At 55.8% G+C, this 16,691-nt stretch overlaps 1 protein-coding gene across 11 annotated transcripts in view; it reads left to right on the forward strand.

Moving 5' to 3' along the window:
* RBFOX3 (RNA binding fox-1 homolog 3) overlaps positions 1 to 16,691 on the forward strand; it is a 147,458-nt gene that overhangs the window by 1,154 nt on the left and 129,613 nt on the right. The window lies entirely within an intron of this gene.

The following is a 16,691-nucleotide window of genomic DNA, read 5'->3' on the forward strand; positions in this document are numbered from 1 at the left end:
GTTTCGCTGCAGCGGGCGGTGCCGGTTCGGGAGCCTGAGCTGGGCTCCGGTAACGGAGCCCGTCCGTTCGTAGCGTCTCCTCAGGCTGGGGTCGGCTGTGTACTTTGCCTGTGGAAGGATGCTGCCCCAACTTCTCGTTAAGTTTGCGTTGTAGATTCTTAACGGATGTCTTAATTAGGTGCTGTTGTTAACAGGAATATTAGGCTAATTAAAATCACGCCCTCCAGGTGAAGGTAAATTGTAAGAAAATGTTGGGTGACATGGAGTCTGGGTTGACAGGGTGAGGGAGGAGGAGGAGGCGGAGGAGAGGCTCCCGCTTGGTGGCCGGCCTTGGGGAGCGGGCAAAGCCGCAGGCGCAGAGCTCGGCCCCGCTGCCAACAGGCAGAGCCAGGCAAGCGTGGCAGCTTTCCCTGGCCTTGTCCTCTCCTGAATTCCAGCCTGTCTTCAGGAATTTCATTGCAAGGCGAGCTCGTAGTGCCAGCGTGGGGGGCTCATGTGTGGGGAGGGATGGATGGAGAAGGCCTTTCGGAGTCACTTGCTTTATTTGTGTCGCGTGTCAAAATGCACAGTGCCATCACCCAGCACCCCTATGCCAGTGGTCCCCCGTCAGTGCATGTGCCAGGAGGCTGCACGGCACACAGCATCATGTCCACACACTTAAAGGCAGATGTCTGAAGTAAACAAATGTGGCGTGGGGGTCTGGGAGCGGCTGTGCTGCCCAGGCGCTGGGCAGGCCCTGCGTGGGGATGGGCAGTAGGCTGGCAGGAGCTGGGGGCACGGAGCTGTCCCTCTGGCTGGAGCAGCCTCGAGAACTCTGGGGTTGCTTCGTTAGTGCCTCTGCGGGATGGCGGGGGTGGGGGGCAGAGCAGGGAACCAGGGATTTCTCAGCTTTTCACTCCAGTAAGCATGACATTAACAACACCGACTATTTTTGGTTGCCTTTCATGAAGGTTTGGAACTTGCTTGCTGCCTCCATGGAAGCCTGGCCTCGGGCAGGGTGGCTCTTGCCACCTGGGTTTCTGTCCTGGGGGGCACAGCCCAGGGTGGCTGCAGGTTGCTGTGTGCTGTGGGAGGCTGCAAGGCTGGGGAATACCTTGCTCTTTTTCGCCTGCTAATTCTGCCCAGTGTTCTCCAGGGTGTCTGGGGCTCATGATGCGTCTCACAGTGTGTCGAGGGTGTACTCCGCTGCCCTGGTGTTATTTGCATTCTAGCGGTACCAGAGGCTGCAGCCAGTCTGGAGGCCTCGCTGTGCTGGGTGCTGTGCAAACAGAGATGAAGGCACTCTGTTCCGCAAAGAGCTTCCTGGTTTCAGGCTAAAATGGTTGAGGCGTGATAATGCCTCACAAAGCAAGAAATTAAGGCTTTTTTTCTGGATAATAGATGGAGAAAGAGCCTGGAGCTGATAATTTTTGTGGAAGGATGATTGCAGTGGGTTGGGGCTGGCAGGGCTGCCCAGATCTGGCCAGTTGTTGGGAACTGGTTCTTGGCTCTGGGGAGCTGTGGCGAGGCCCTGCTTGTTATTTCATAGGAAACACAGAAGGGTGGGTTTTTTTTTTTCCCCCCTTTCCTTTGAAGTGATCTGTGGGATTGCTCAGCACCACAGAAAGCCTTGGCACAAGGGCACACAAACGCTTTGCTGCAGCATTAGGTAAACTTTTACCAGGGCTAAGGCAGTTGCTTTTGAGGCACGGCTGTGTGATCCTGCCATGGGCACAAATTTCATGTAGCGAGCTGAGGGGGTGGTTTTGGAGCACTGAAGAGGGGAGCTCTGGAGCCCACAGGCCAGCTGGCAGGTGAGCTGCTGTGGGTGTGAGCCCAGTGCCAGGTACCCAAAGGGGCACAGAGGGACCAGGATGTGACTGGGAAACCCCTAGCCTGGCGGCTGCAGCTCTCTCTCCTTCCCAGCAGTTTAGGGACCGCGTGGGGACAGATGTCGCAGTGCTGGTTGTGCTGAAGGAGCTGTCACCGATGGACATCTGTGCCGGGAGCCTGCACAGCATGAGGCAGCGCTGCCAGGAGTGCGAGGCTGGTGTTGATCGTGGGTACCCCTGTGCTCAGCCGCAGGGCTGCTGCGGGGCCCGTCCCTTCCCTTCCCGCTGTTCCTGAGTGAGAGGGACCTGGGCAGGCTGGGAGGATGATTTTTAGGATGCTGACCTTTGTTGCATGTGATGCTTCTTTTGGAAAACTGGCTCCTCCAACTTTCCTTTCCCAGACCTGGCTAGTCATGCATGCTCCATATGTTCCCATCTTACAGTCCTTTTATGACAAGGGCTGAGATCTTTCTCTCCTTTCTTTTCAAAATAAAGGACCTCTTTCCCAGTTGCACTTATTTCTCCATCTCCCATCACTAGAACATGTCATCCTTAATTAAGGTGTTGATGTCCCAGGCGGTGGGATGGCCGGGCAGCCTGCACACTGTGTTTGCCAGTGGTGGAGCCCGTCTCTCCGTGCTGCTGATGGTTGCTGATGCTTTGCCTCCCTGTCCTGCAGAGCAGGTTTCTTCTTTCCTGCCCTGGGTGGGATGGTTGAGCTCGTTTGCCATGATGCCGGAGAGGGATCCCCAGACTCCCTAGCTGCACGGGAGCGCAGGAGTGGGGCTGGAGCCATGTGCTGGCTGGGTTTGGGTGCTCAGGGGGCATGCAGGTGTCCCTATCAGATTAGTGTCTCAAGCAGCTTGTCCAGCATGGGCTGTATTTGCTCATTCAGTGTATAAATAAAGGTTTTTAAGTGTATGCATTTACTAAATTAGTTTGTCGTCACAATTTTTTAAATGGATCAGCTGACGGTAGATAAATCCCTCTGAAGGTTATTGAGATAATAAAAGGCATGAGAGAAGTTCCTTAATTTATTTGAGTTCTCTTTTAATTTACAGTCTTACAGGGTGAAAGTACACTGAATAATTAGTTCTTATGACTGATCTGCTTTTTTCATACAACTGCGAAAGAGAAAGGGGAGCTGGTGGTGAGGTTTGAGACCAAGCTCGCAGAGAGGGGTTGAGCTGGAGGTGGTACAGCTGCAGCCGTGCGGTGCTGGGAGCCTGGAGCTCCTTGGGCATTGCCGCAGAGGTGCTGGGGTGGATCGGTTGGCAACGTCTGTCCTCTTTGCACATCTGGAAATAAGAAAGTATGGGAGGCTGAGGTGCCTTTCTTGAGGTTGTGGAGTGAGTCAGTGTCTCAGCTGGGTTTGAAAGGGGACCTGCAGAGCAGCTTGCTTTCACGTGGGTCTGAATGCCTTTTGCTCATTGACAATGAATACAGTGAAGTGGAAAGGAGACATACTTGCAAGCGTGTGAGCTGACAGGCTTCCCACTTATCAGCCTAGAGCTCATGGTGACCTGCCCCAGCCCCTCTCCTGCCCCGGCTGCTGCTGGCTGTTGGCTCAGGGGGATTTGCTGCTCTCAGGACCCTTGGGGAGCAATCGCACCCTGCCAGCGGGCAGGGCAGCAGCCCCAGCTGAGAGCTCTGGTGCTGCCTTCCACCAGGATTCTACTTCCCTTGCCAGGCTGGGATGCTCAGGGCTGCTGCAGCAGCTCCTTTTTTCCTCTCTAACCTTTCACAGTACAGGCAGGGCCTGTCATCGGTGCTGTTCCAGGGCCTTCTGCTGGAATCATCTGAGGTATTTTGGGATGTACATTCTTGCAAATTAATTGACAGGCTGAGATACCAGATGAGGAAGCAAAATTTTCTTCTCCGTTATTTCATTATGTATTGAGATTAAATTTTTTTTTTAAACTTTGGTTTATTAAAAATAATCTAAAGCTAGCTCTCTCCTTTGCTCAGCTCACACTTGGATGCTCCAGGCATCATTGTGTCTTCCAGACTAGACAAGATTGAATTTCTAATGGGTAGAAATAAGCACACAAGCACGGGATCCTTTTTCATGTTTCTTTATCCACTGCGTACATGGCTGCCTGGCACGGATTGTCCTGCCAGTGGCTCATGCCTGTCCCAAGCTTTGCTGGGAATGATGCCATTCCCTCATTGGCATCTCCTGACCTCACCTCTCAGCCCCAGACCACAGGCATGCCTCGGCAGCACAGCAGGGTCCGTGCCATTTTAATCTCCTCTGTGGGGCATCCCCCTGGCCAAGCCCCCTTGTCCCAGTGCCACCCACTCTGCTGGCCAGGGCTCCCTTTCAGGCTGTGCTTTCCCTCTGTGGCTCTTGCCGTGTTCCTTGGGCCACTGCGGCAGGAGAGCTGTGATTTTATTTGCAGCCGTGGCACACAGCCGTGCCGCTGGCAGTGAGGTGTGACAGCTGGTACGCACGGGACCCCGGCTGGGGAGCACAGGGGCAACGGGGCAGCCTGGTGCCTCAGCCATGGGTGTTGCTGTTGCATTTTTTTCTGTTGCTTTTTGGCTTTACTGCTCAGAAACTCTGCTCCCGTAAGCTTCCTGGGCAGAGGGTGTCTGCGGTGCTCAGTCTCTGCTGCGCTGCACCCTCGTTGCTTGCAGGGGCACTTGGGGCTGCAAGGATGGACCCTGCAGTGGCAGGGAGGGATCTGGAGGGTTTCATTGCTGGGAAAAGCTGGTTTCTCCCAGCATTTTGTTGTTGGTTTTCCCAAGCAATGAAGAACCGCATGCTCATGTGGGCCCTGCCAGGCTGCCTGCGCCCCTGCTGCAGGGATGTTTTTTTAACTGGGAAACTTAAAAAAACCAACAACCAAAAAGGCTTTTTTGTGATCTCTGCTGGCGCTGCAGTGGGGTGTTGGGATGCTGCCCGCAGCCCCCGAAGGCCTGGGTGGGGATGGCGGCTGCCGCCCAGCCAGTTCCTTCCCCTCCTGGCCGTGCCACGGTGCCTGCTGTGCTGTGGTGCCTGATGTGCCCTCCCAGCTGCACGGCTCTACGCAAGCAGGGGGCAGGTGAAAATGGTATTTCAATATATAAGAGGACCTGGACTCACTGGGGTTTGAGTGGAACTGCTGATGCTCCCTTTGGGCAATCTGGTGGATTCCGGATTTCTTGAAACTGGAAATCTGGACTTTCTGAAAAATGGCTTCAGTTCTGTAATCTGCTAAAATCATCTTAAGGAATCTGTGAGCAGGGCATGTGCATGGCCAGTGCTCAGACAAAACAGATGTATTGAACCAGAGGAAGTCATTGCAACTAAAATTTGTGGAAGCGATAAAACAACTTTTGACAACTGGCTCACCTCCTCTGCAGCCGGGAGAGAATATTTTCCTCTTGTCGGATCGATAAACAATTAATTCTAAAGCAGGGAGCTGGAGAAAAAGGGAGACTTTTCCAGATTTCTAAACTCTTAATCAAGCTCTGGGTAAAACATAGATGTGAGAATCTGAGACCTGCTGATAAAATCTTGACCTTGATAACTGGTTCCTCGATTTCTGGACCACAGATGATACTGTCTTTGCTGAATAAATCCACTTTTAACTATAGAACTTGTTCCTAGGTATTTATACTTCCAGTGTGTTTAATGTAGCCTTACTTAATAATCTGCTTCAAAATGCTGACCTTTCCTCCACATTTTAATTGAATTCTAATTTCCATTCAGAATCAGCTTAAATTAAATGAGTTTAAAAACATAGTAAATAATACATATAATTCACTTACTCTTACCATAAGCTGTGAAAATAAAGAATCCAAATCACTATTTAAACCTGCACATGGCACATCCTTCTTGTTGGCAGAAGCCCTGGCATCCTTTTGCTAAATGGGATATCTTTGCAGATTGACCAGTAAGAAAGAGAAATTAATTTTAAGCTGGTAACCAGAGTCCAGATGGAAATGCAATAGCATGCCATCAGTTGGCAGTGCTGTGCCAGGGAGTTTGCCTCGTGGCCAGCAGCGCCAGCTGGAATCGGCCCCTGTGTGAAGGTGTGGCCAGGTGCTGCCTGTTGCAGGGCAGATGTTGGGGTGAGCAGTGGTGCTGGTCCTTGCTGCGGGCAGCCCGGGGTGGCTGGATGGGTGACTCCCTGCCCCACATCCCTGGGGTGGATGGAGGGAGTCAAGGCGTGCTCCTCATCCCACCTGTGCCCTGTTTCCCGCAGTGCCCTGGGGCGAGGGTCTGCCTCCCGCGTGAGGCTGCAGGCAGGGGACGAGGAAGGGAGCAGTGGCTCCAAGGCAGTGATGGTCACAGTAAACCCATCCCCTTTGGCGGATGCTGGAGCAGGGCAGTGGGGAAGGTGCTGCGTGCTCTTGGGAAGTGGTGCAGTGTTGACTGATAGAGCCACTGCGACGTCTGGGTCCCCCACTGGGTGGGTTTGGGTTTGTGTGCCCAGCTGGGCTCAGGGAGCTTTTGGTGCCTTTTTCTTTGGGGCTCAAATGGTGTGCGGTTGCAGTTGGGTGGTGACAGTGCTGGTGTGCCATATCTCTGGGTTTGGGAGGCCCCAGGTCACTGGGAGTGCTGACAAACCTTTGGGCTCTGGCAGATCATCTTTGCTGCTGTGACTGATGGAAATCGTGGGTTTTAATGACACTTCCCCAAACAGCATTCGGGTCCGTAACACCTGATGGGTGCGGCACTGTCAGGCTGTGGATGCGATCAAGCATTGTCTGTTTGCAGGCTGGGAAGGTCTGTTTGCCCTCCGGGAGTTACTGGGGTTGTCTGAGAGCCTGTTTTGTGGGAAAAAGGGATTACAGATCTCTCACAACTTGTGGTTTGGTTTCTGGGCACCGAAGGACTTTCTGCCGTAGCACTGTAGCAGGCATCAAACTGGTGTGAGCTGAACTGGGGGCAACGCTGCTTTTGGCTGCTTTCTGGGCCCTGGGAAGGTGACCCCCAAGGCTGGGGTGTCAGAGTCCTGGTGCTCGTTCCCCTCTCTGGCAGGTGTGGGGTAGGGGCTGCGGCACTGTCAGTGTGGGGCTCTGCGTGCAGCTGTGGCTGTTCAGCGCATACAAATGGTGGATGCTGCTGGAGAGCATCGCTCTGCGCTGAGGGGCTCTGCAGGCAGCCCAGGTAATCTGCACGTCAGCACATCGCTGCTGCCGTCGCCCAGAGCCGTGCTACAGCCGGGTGCTTCCGCTGCGCTTGGGAGGCTCTGGCAGTGCCACGGTGGGAGGACATGCTGGCAGTGTGCTAGTGTGGTCTGGCAGCAGCACTGCTGGGGGTCTCCCCGTGCCCCCCGTGTGAGAGCAGGGCTCGGGGTGCAGCCACAGGAGCCCCCGGAGTGCGAGCGGGCAGGCATTGCACGGGAGGGCTTTGCAAGGCAGATCTGCCTGGGAAGGTGCTTCATGGAATATGCAAATCCTGGTATGGAGAGAGGCCTAAATCATTATACACATAGCCAAGATTTTTTTTAAATAAAGCTATCTACAGTATATTGCAGAAGTAATTAGGAATCCTGAGCTGGCTGTATCTCGATCTTTATAGCAACATAGCTGATAAAGCATGATTCAGGGACCTCGTTATCTTTTTTTAAAGAAGTTTTTATTTAACTTCCGTGAAGTTGCCATGGTTACTCCTGTGCATGGCTTCCCTGCTTCTTTTGCCTTAAATGCAGCTGCTAGCGTTGAGAATTAAAACGTCTACATTTGGAGCAGCCCTGGCCTCCCCCTGCTGTAATCCTGGCTGTGCTCTCAGGGGGGGGGGAGGCTGCGGTTCAGGAGCCTCTGCCATGCCGACCCTGCAAAAGGCATTTTCAGCTCCTGTGCTTGAGCTGTTTGGCTTAGTAAAGCCTTGCCTTTCCTGTGCTAAACAAACAGCAGGAGGAATTTGGAGGGTGCATTTGGGTCCCCGTCAGTGTGGGAAAGAGGCACTCGTGCTCCCTGACCCGAGCTGCCTCTGCAGCAATGCACCTCGCGTGGCCGTTGCTCTGTGTACGCTGTTGCATGCTAAACGGTGTTAATGGCCCTGTTCATATCTCTGATGTCCAAAACCAGGGCTGGAGCCCTGGCTCCTTGTGTGGGATAGAGGAAACCTCACTGCTGCTGGAGCTGCTGCCTTCTGCCGTGCAGCCTCTGCCCTTGTACCAGTGCTGGGAGCACTGGTTTTGGAGTCTTCTGCACTGCATTTGGCTGCTGCCAGGGGTATGGTGGGGAGGACGCTGGTGGTTTTGTCCAGGTGTGGCTGTGGACGCCCCACGCTGCAGCCCATGTCCCAGATCAGGGCTGCTGGGATAGCCCAGGGTGGCTGTGCCATGGTGGCCACATCAGCGCAGGTGGCCTCTGGCTTCTCCTTTACTTTCTCGGTGACCCTTGAGGCCCTGGCAGCCCTGTGAGCGGGTGTTGTGGGATGCTGCAGTGCCTGTAGCATGCAGGAGCCCCCTTGCAGCTACCCCCAATGCCAGCTGGGGACTAGGGACATGCTGGTCAGGCACTTCTCCTGCAGGGGATGTGCCACCTTGGGCCCCCATCACTGTGTAGCCCCCATGTGCTGCGGGAGAGTTTTCCTTTGGTGCAGGCAGGGGAAGAGGGCTGCTCCACCACGGGTGGCAGCAAGCTGTTGGTGACAGAGATTAAGTGGCTTGCATGCGAGATTCCTGTGATGTGCTGTGGATGCACGCCTGCTGTGCATTGGCACAGCCTAGGAAGTTCCCTGCTGTGTGACACAAGGCTCTCACGGGGCGCAGGGGGGTCCGGGGCTGCCCGTTTGTCTCTGAGTGAGGTGGGGGAAGGTGTCTGGAGGCACTGGGAGCAGGGACCAGCACCCTGGAGTCCTGGCACGCTGTATGTTTTGGCTAATAAGGGTCTCGTTATCTGGGAGTTAATGGAGGCAGGAGGTTTAATGAGTCCTCTTCTGATCCTGCACTGGGAGGCTGTGGATGCAGGCCCAGGGAGCCGAAGTGGGGTATGAGATCAGTTTCCGTGGTGATGGCCGTGACATAAGACACCAACAGGAGATGTTTTGTGATAACAGCTCTTGAGCCAGGCAAACCCAAGAAGCTGGGGAGCTGAGAAGGTAGCAACTGCCCCCAGCCAGCCCAGGGACTGAGCGCTGGGAGGGATGCTGGAGGGTGAAGAGCCTCCAGAATCGAAAAATCAATATTTGAGCAGTTGTTTGATGGGAATGAGAAGCCATGCTGCCTTCTCCTGCCAACGAAGGGCTTTGATTTCTGCTGGCAGAGGCATTTGGGTCTTGCGGGTGCTTTGCGCTGCCGCTCTGATCCGCTGTGCCGCTTCCCATCCCCGCGGCGCTGGCCAGGTAATGAGGAGCCCTGCGCTGGGTGGGGATAATGGCCATCTGTCCAGGGCAGGGCTGAACTCTGTCCTCATTATGTCTGTCAAAGTTTTGTCAAGCTTCCCCTCCTGCTCCTCTCGGCATTTTTAAGCAGTGGAGGGTGGGAGTGTGTGTGGGAGGTGAAGCCGCACCAGAAATAATTCTGCGCGTTAAGGGGTGCGAGCGGCGCTGCGGGAAGGCACCTCTTCCTGGCAGCCCTGCTGCTGGCCTGCCGGCTGTTTGCCTGGTTCAAAAAGTCCCCTGGATGAAGTGAGCAGCTTCTATTTGTTTGTCTCCCCTTTCTTCCTCCTCCCTCCCTTTTATTTCTTTCTTTTTTCCCTTTTCCGTTTTCCTTCCTGATGAAAGATTTTCTTGCAGTGTCAAGGCAATGTGACCTGGTTCCGTAATAAAGAGGAGGCTTATTAGAATTAAAGCCCAACAGTGTTAGAAAAGCAATCTTTGCAAGATTGAGGCCATGAGGGAATTGTAAATTCTCAGCAAAGACCTCATTTATAGACTGGGATGAAAACACATGCGCATGCATGCACGCACCAAAGCCTTGCACCGTGAGGGGACATCTGGTTTTGAGGAGAATTTAGGGGAGGACAAGGGAGCGGAGCAGCACTTGGGTCCCCTTGGATTTGCCTGGGATCCTCCTGTTGGGCAGGCACATCGGTGGCTGCGCTCGCTCTGTGGCCTGGGCGGCTCCATGAATATCCCTTGGGTTTAGGTTTGTTTTCCTTGTTCTTCCAGGGGCACCCTCCCCGCACCCCCCGCATCCCTGTGCATCCCCAGCCAGCATGGCCACCCACCCACCGTGGCAGTGTGAGCAATGACAGCCAGCGCGGGGTGTACAGCCAGTGAGTCAGGCTGCCTGGGCTCCCCTGGTGACTCTTTGGCTCCATGCCAGCCCTGAGGGATGTGGGGCTGCTCTGGCTGCTCCCCACAGAAGTTTCCCTTGGGGTATGATGGGTGCTGGGTTGGTGCCAGAGTCGGCATGAAGAGCCAGGATGGGGTATCCCTTCCTGGAGCGAGGCGTGCTGGCTCTGCGGACCCCTCGGCTGGCACTTGCGGTGGGTGCTGTCTGTCAGGGGTGCTCCCTGTACGTGCAAGCAGGGATCGCAGTGTCTTGCAGTGCAGACCAGCACCCGTGGCCTGACTGTGACTTTGGCCTCATCCTGCACAGAATGTTTCCCTCCTGCCTGCCTCTTTGGAGCACAGATGGGACTTCTTGTCTGTGCCCGGGGAGCCGCCGAGCACATTGCGGTGCTGAGGGAAGAGGGCTGTGGTGGGGAGCAGGTGAAGTGACCCAGCTGCCCTTCAGCAGCTCCCCTTTCTTTGTCTTCATCCTGCTGTTTTTTTCGCCAGGGCTGTGGCTGCAGCAGGGGCTGCCAATGTGTTACCACGGCTGGCTGCGGGGAGTGAGTGTGGAGCAAGCAGAAGAGCTGTCAGAAAGGCCCCAGAGCTCCCGCTGTCCCTGGAGCAGCAGTCCCTGCCATTCCCCACGGTGGTCTGTTGTCATGATTTGCTGTTATCTGTCTAATTAGAAAGTAAGCTCTCCTGGCAGGGAGCTCGGCTGCTTCTCTGGCTCTAAGTGCCACACACACCTGTGGTGCAGTAGAGATGAGGATATCTTAAGCAGTGAAAGGGAAGGGCTGATATGTGAGTGTTCATCAGCTTGTCTGCCTGAAGTCGAGGCTGTGGGAACCCACGCTGCCCAGCTGGCATGAGGGAGAGCTGCCCAACACTGCCTGGCTGAGGGGAGGGGGCTGCTGGCAGCTGGGGACGCTGGGGTTCCTGCTTAGTGATGCCTGAGGTCAGTGGGGGCCTCTCAGTAATGAGGATGCCTAGAGCTGGTGGAGCCAGGTGGCCTGAGCTTGGTGCTGCCAGGGAAAGAGCTGCCACTTCCTGCGGATTCGTGTCCCGGTGCCTGTGGCCAAGGCTTCCCTGCTGCCTTGCCTGCCAGGCCACTGGCGAGCCCTGCTGCTTGGGTAGCCAAGGGGCTGGCTGCACCGGAGGGACAAATGCACGTGTGACAGTGGATCCTGCCAATGGATGGGACATTGGGGATCGTTTTCTCCCAGGTCTCATACAAGTGTGGGGGGAAAATGCAGGACAGTTCAGTTCAGCTGTGCTGTGTTCCCATGATCTATGGTGTGCAGTTCAGCTATAGCCTTTGTTGTCACTTCTGCTCCTGGGTATTTATAGCCAGCCAGAGCTGCGCCCAGCCCCGTGCCTGCCTGGCGGCTCCCTCTGCTCCCTCTGCACGTCAGTGCTTCTGCACCGGTCCGGGGAGGGCAGCAGGGGCTGCTGCCCTGGTGGGGGCCTCTGGACTTCTGCTTTGGGACAGCACTGGGGAGATGTTCTAGGTCAGGTTGGGATCTGGGTGCTGGTGGAGATGGGCCGTACTGATGCTGGAGGCAGGGGAGCGTGGGGCAGGGACCCCACCCCAGGGTGCTGTGTCACTGCTCTGCTGCCCCTTGAGCAGACAAACAGGGTTTGGAGCCCAAGGTGTGTGTGGGCACAGTGGTGCCCCTTTCCAGACCCGTGCTGGTGTGCCTTGTGGCTGTATCCTGCTGTGTGGCCGATGCAGCCATTCGGTCTGTCCTGCTCCAGGAGGAGCAGGGTGGCTGGGCACTGAGTGTTAGGGCTCTGGCAGGGCTGTTAGAAATGAGAGCTCCTTGTGGATGCTGCTTGGCTTGGTGTGTAGGTGCGTGGCTATGGCTGTGACCGTGGTCGCTGCAGAGCATGTGCTGTTGCAACAGCTTTGCTCTTCCCTGCAGTGATCTGCTCTGATGGGAGCTTAGTGAGGAAACTCTTGTTGCAGACTTTGAAGCCCACAGACGCCCGCTTGCTCTGTGCTGGGGGAGCCACGGCGTTAGGGGAATGCTTCAGTCCGTGATCCAGGTCTGAACCCGAGTGCTGTTTACTTCTGCTTTAGCCCTTGTGAAAGTGGTGATGTGCTCGTGTGTGTGTGGCATTGCATATATCCTGAGATGTGACTTAGAATTTGGGGTGTACAGTGTGGTTTGGGCAGACAGGCTTTGGGAGCATCCTCATCCTCTCCCATCCTCTGAATCTGCTGCAAAGACTCTGAGGCGCAGCCTGGGGGTTGCAGAGGAGCTTCTTCCCGGAGAGGTCTAAGCAGACCTGGGCCCTGCTGCCTGGGGCCCATCGGAAGGCAAGGCTGGCTCTGCCGTGTCTCCCTAACGCGCTGTTAATTTAATGTCTCTTCTAGGAGCCTTTCACTTCAGGATAAATGGTTTTTCTGTCCAGAGCCCGTGTGAGTTACTCTGATGTTTTGCTACTGAGTAGGCGTGGGTAGGGGAGAGTCGGGTATTGGATTGGGAGATAGGCAAAAGAAACAGTCTCTGGGAGGCCATCAATTTGGATTAAGCTTTGTGGACTGGGATGTAGGGTAATCATCATCCTTCATTTCGGAGAGGTAAGAAAGAAGTCAGCTTCTTTATGGATCGTTATAGCTGCAGCAGGAATTGCTGCCACCCTGGCCTTGGGTATGCATCTCTGAGGTGGTGGAGGAGGGTGTAAAGCCAAAGGAATGAGCTGGCTGCAGCAGAGCATGCCAAGGCAGACGCAGCTTTGGAGGTGCGAGCCGGCGCTCCAGCCTCGCTGCAGAGCTGGGTACTGCCGCCACCTTCCTTCCCGGCTGAGGTGACCTGCCTGGGGGGCTCGCTCGCTGCCACGACTGCAGGGTGCTGGAGGTGGGCGGTGGGTCCCTGGGCTGGCGGGTGTTGATGGGGTCCTGTCTGGGGGTGGCATCCCATCTGTTCCTCCTGCCATGCCTCCAGCAACAGCTGGGCTTCCTCCAGCCGTGTCCGCTGGCAGAGGCTCCCCGATGGGTGTTGGACTTACTCTTCGACCAGAGCTCAGCATCTGTCCCCCGGCACAGCACTGCAGCGGGAGGGACCTGCCACTGCCTTGCTCTGTTTGTGGAGCATCTTCCACTTTCAAGCCCTGCGATGGCAGGAGTTGCAGAGCATCTCCCCAGGCCTGTTGACAGCAGTGCTCTCCAGGCATCCTCCTCCCTCTCAGCTGCCCGCGCACGCCCACGCGCAGCCAGCAATAAAAGCCTCAGCCCCGTAAACAAGGGGGAGAGGAGGAGTGATGAAATGGAAATGGGGCAGCGGTCTGAGGCGGGGGAGTGTGGGTGTGAAGCCTGAACCAGTCGAGCTGAGCTGGTGGGGCTGGTGCAGCTGGTGCGTTGCCTGCGTGCTGCCTCTGGCTGTGGTGGGGAGATGCTCGCAGGCTGGTGGGGAGGAGAAATCTGTTTTGGACTCGCTGAGCGGAAGGCCTCTCTTCCCTTTTGTTTGTACTTTTTTTTTTTTTTTTTTTTTTTAATATCAGAGTGCTTCATTTTCCAGAAGCTGTCATTTTACATAAACCTCTCAGCGAGGTACATCCATTCCCACTGCCAAAATCTCCATATCAAACACTTGTAACATGCCGCTGAACTGACAGCCCTGACTATACATGCTCCGTGCCTTTACAAAGGGATGCTGCGTTGGTGAAGGATATAAATACACGCATTGAAATGACACGCAGTGAGCTCGCTCTCCAGCTTGCTCTCCCCTGCTCTCTTGCTGCCCAGTTAAAATTTATCTGCAGCCTCGGCACAGGCGCTTGCAGCCCTCCTAGCAGCACCGCTGCGCTTGCCCAGCACTGGTGTGGGTGGGGGGATGTGAGGCGGGCAGCTGGCATGTCACACAGCGTGCTGCTGCAGCAAGCACAGGGCTTGGTGCTGCATGCACTGTGGGAGCGGGGTGCAGCTGGGCAGCAGCATCCCTGGGGAGTGTGGGAGGCGGGAGACCGCAGGCAGCTTATGCCTGCAGCCTGTGGGCACGGGAGGCCTTTGCTGGTGCAATGCCTTGGAGCTGAGCACCATCTGAAGTGTCCTTCCTGCTGCCTGGGTGCAGGTGGCAGGATGCTCCTGCCTGTCAGGCAAGGGGCTGAGGTGCCTGTGCTGAGGGGAGAGGGCTGGGGCACCAGCAGCAAGGAAACAGTGCTAACCGTGCTGGAGTGCAAAGAACTCTTCCATCCCAGCAAAGCACCTGAGTTTACTTTTTTTTTTTCCTTTCTTTCCTTTTTTTTGTAAAATGGAGAACTGATGCAAAGATACCTTGGGAGCCTGCACCCCAGGGCTGGTGATGCGCTCGCAGTCACTGCAGCATCAGGAACTCTTGGGCAGGATGCACCCCAGTCTCCCTGGGAATCCTCTTCTGTGGGTCTGAGCATGGCCCATCCTTGCTTTGCCACCGGCTGGGTTTGTGAACACAGTTGCTCTGGGTTGTGGCCCATCTGCCCCTGCCATGGTGCAGCCGCTGCTTATTTGCCCTGAGCCCCCCTTGTCTGGTGAGCTCTGGCTCCGTTGCTGGTGGGGTGAGCAGCTGCCCCAGCGCTGGGGATGGTGCAGCCCCAGGGTAACTCACATGCCTGCTGATTCGGCAGGAGTGGGGCTGCTTGGCTTGAAACTATTCTTTTTGCCTCAAATCCTGTTTTAATGGGAATACGGGGACAGAGAGAGTTAAGCGGTCCAATTGCTTTCTTTTCAAAGAAAATTCTTTTTTTCTGGATAAAGTTAAAACCCAACCTCAAATCTCTGTTTCTTTGCAAAGGAGAAGGAAGACAATGCAAAACACACTCCCCGCCCCCCGCCCCCCCCCCCCCCCCCCCCCCCCCCCCCCGAGTCTATCAGTCTTGCAGCTGATGAGCAGAACCATTCCTGCTTACCCTGGGATTCCCTCCTTCCTCTTTGGAAAGAAGTCACTGTTGTTGCTGACGGCATTGTAGCTGCATGCTGTTGGGCCAGTCATGAGCATTGCTCAGCTGTTCCCCAGGGCAAGAAGTGGTTATCCAGAGAAGTGTGGGGATGCTGGGGCAGGATACAGGGGAGCAGGTTCTGCTTGAGGACCAAGAGCTCCCGTGGTCCTTTATACCCCCTCCCTGGGGCCACCTTGTTTCCTTCTGTGCCTGGATGTGTTGCGGGGGTCTTGTGGCCAGTGCTGACCCCACGGGACTCGGGGTTGTGGGCCAGCACCAGCCCGGGCTGGGGGTTGGGGAAGGGCAGCAGCAATAGTTAGAGGTCGGGGCCACTAAGAGATGGGGGCTGTGTAGTTGGGGAAGCGGCGGGTGAAATCACAGCGAGCAGTGGCAGCAGTGCAGCAGCCGGGGTTCTCTTGGTTCCCTCCTCCTGCAGGATCTGGAGCTCTCCACGAGCAGCCTAAAATAGACAGAAGCTGCTGGTGTTGGCAGCGGGGGCCATGCTGCTGCGGGGATGAGGCTGTAGCTGCAGAGTCGGTGTGTGAGGCAGGAGCAGTGCTCAGACCTGTCTCTGCTCGCATGACTTGTCAGAGCATCCCACGATGGAGCAGGGCTGGTGCCTTGGGCTGCTCCAGCGATGGGCACCCCATGCCCCCCCTCACACCTTCCCCACCATATTAATGGGCTTTGCTTCATTACAGCCCCGTGAAGGGTTAGGATGAGCTCAGCCCTTCCTGTGACCCTGCTGCTGGAGCAAACCCGGAGCAAAACTCCGTGAGGCTTGCTGGCGCGCTGTGGGGTGTGCTTGTGGCATTAAGTGGCTGCATCGCTCCGTTGGTCTTTCCCTTGCCAGTGGAGTGTGGCAGGGTGTGCACTGGCCGGTGCCACCAGCTTTTACTGGCAGAGTGCGTACCCCGTCATTTGTAATGCTACACTTGGAGGTTTCTGCAGCTCTTACAGACAGGAACATTGACGTGGGAAAGATGAGAGTTGTTTTTTTTTAATGTAATACCATTAAAATGGTTTTTAATTGAGTTCATTTCTGCAAGTTCGATGATAAATTTTTAAGCACCTCAGCTTGGATAGACAGGTCTGCACTTGGCTCCTCTGCTTCTCGTGCAAGAAAAACTCCAGGACCTGCAATGTTTCTGAACTGTTGTTGTCTCCATCCCCAGAAATCCTCCAGGATCTCTGCTCCCCAGCTAAGGGGAGGCTTGGCACGTGCATGGGACGTGGTGGTGTGTCCCCAAAGCTCCCATCCTCCCCAGCTCTGCTGCCTGGGCTGGCACTGCTGCGGGGTGCGGAGATGCTCTGGGTCAGATCTCTGGGGACCTGAGCTTGGCCGGAGCTGCTGGCAGAGGGTTTGTGTTGGCTCGCAGCTGGGGAAGGGGCACAGGGGCCGATGCGGCATGAGTGCCCGGGGCCATGTCGCCCCAGCTGCGTGGGGAGGGTGCGCTTGCAGCCGGGTGCGTCGCAGTGCCCAGGCAGAGTGGTGGGTGGGAAGCCTCTGCTCTGCCTTGCATTCGCAGCTTCTTCCAGCTGTGATGAATCAGCCTTTCCCAAGGACCTGTGAGCAATCTGCCGCCACCGTTGCCTCAGGTCCTTAGGGAGAAGCAGCCCTTCCCCGGGCTGGGGAGCCATGGAGGCCAAAGGCAGCAGTGGTACAAGCTGTGATGCCATCTGCTGCTCTCACTGGCGGATAGGCACAGATATCACTGTCCCCAAACCTCTCTTTTTTAGAGGAGAGGCGTGCCCAGCTGGAGATGCTCCTGGGAACCCTGGGCAATGATGCCATGCTGGGG

Source organism: Falco punctatus (assembly GCF_963210335.1).
Source record: "Falco punctatus genome assembly, chromosome: 1".
In the NCBI taxonomy this organism is placed as follows: domain Eukaryota; kingdom Metazoa; phylum Chordata; class Aves; order Falconiformes; family Falconidae; genus Falco; species Falco punctatus.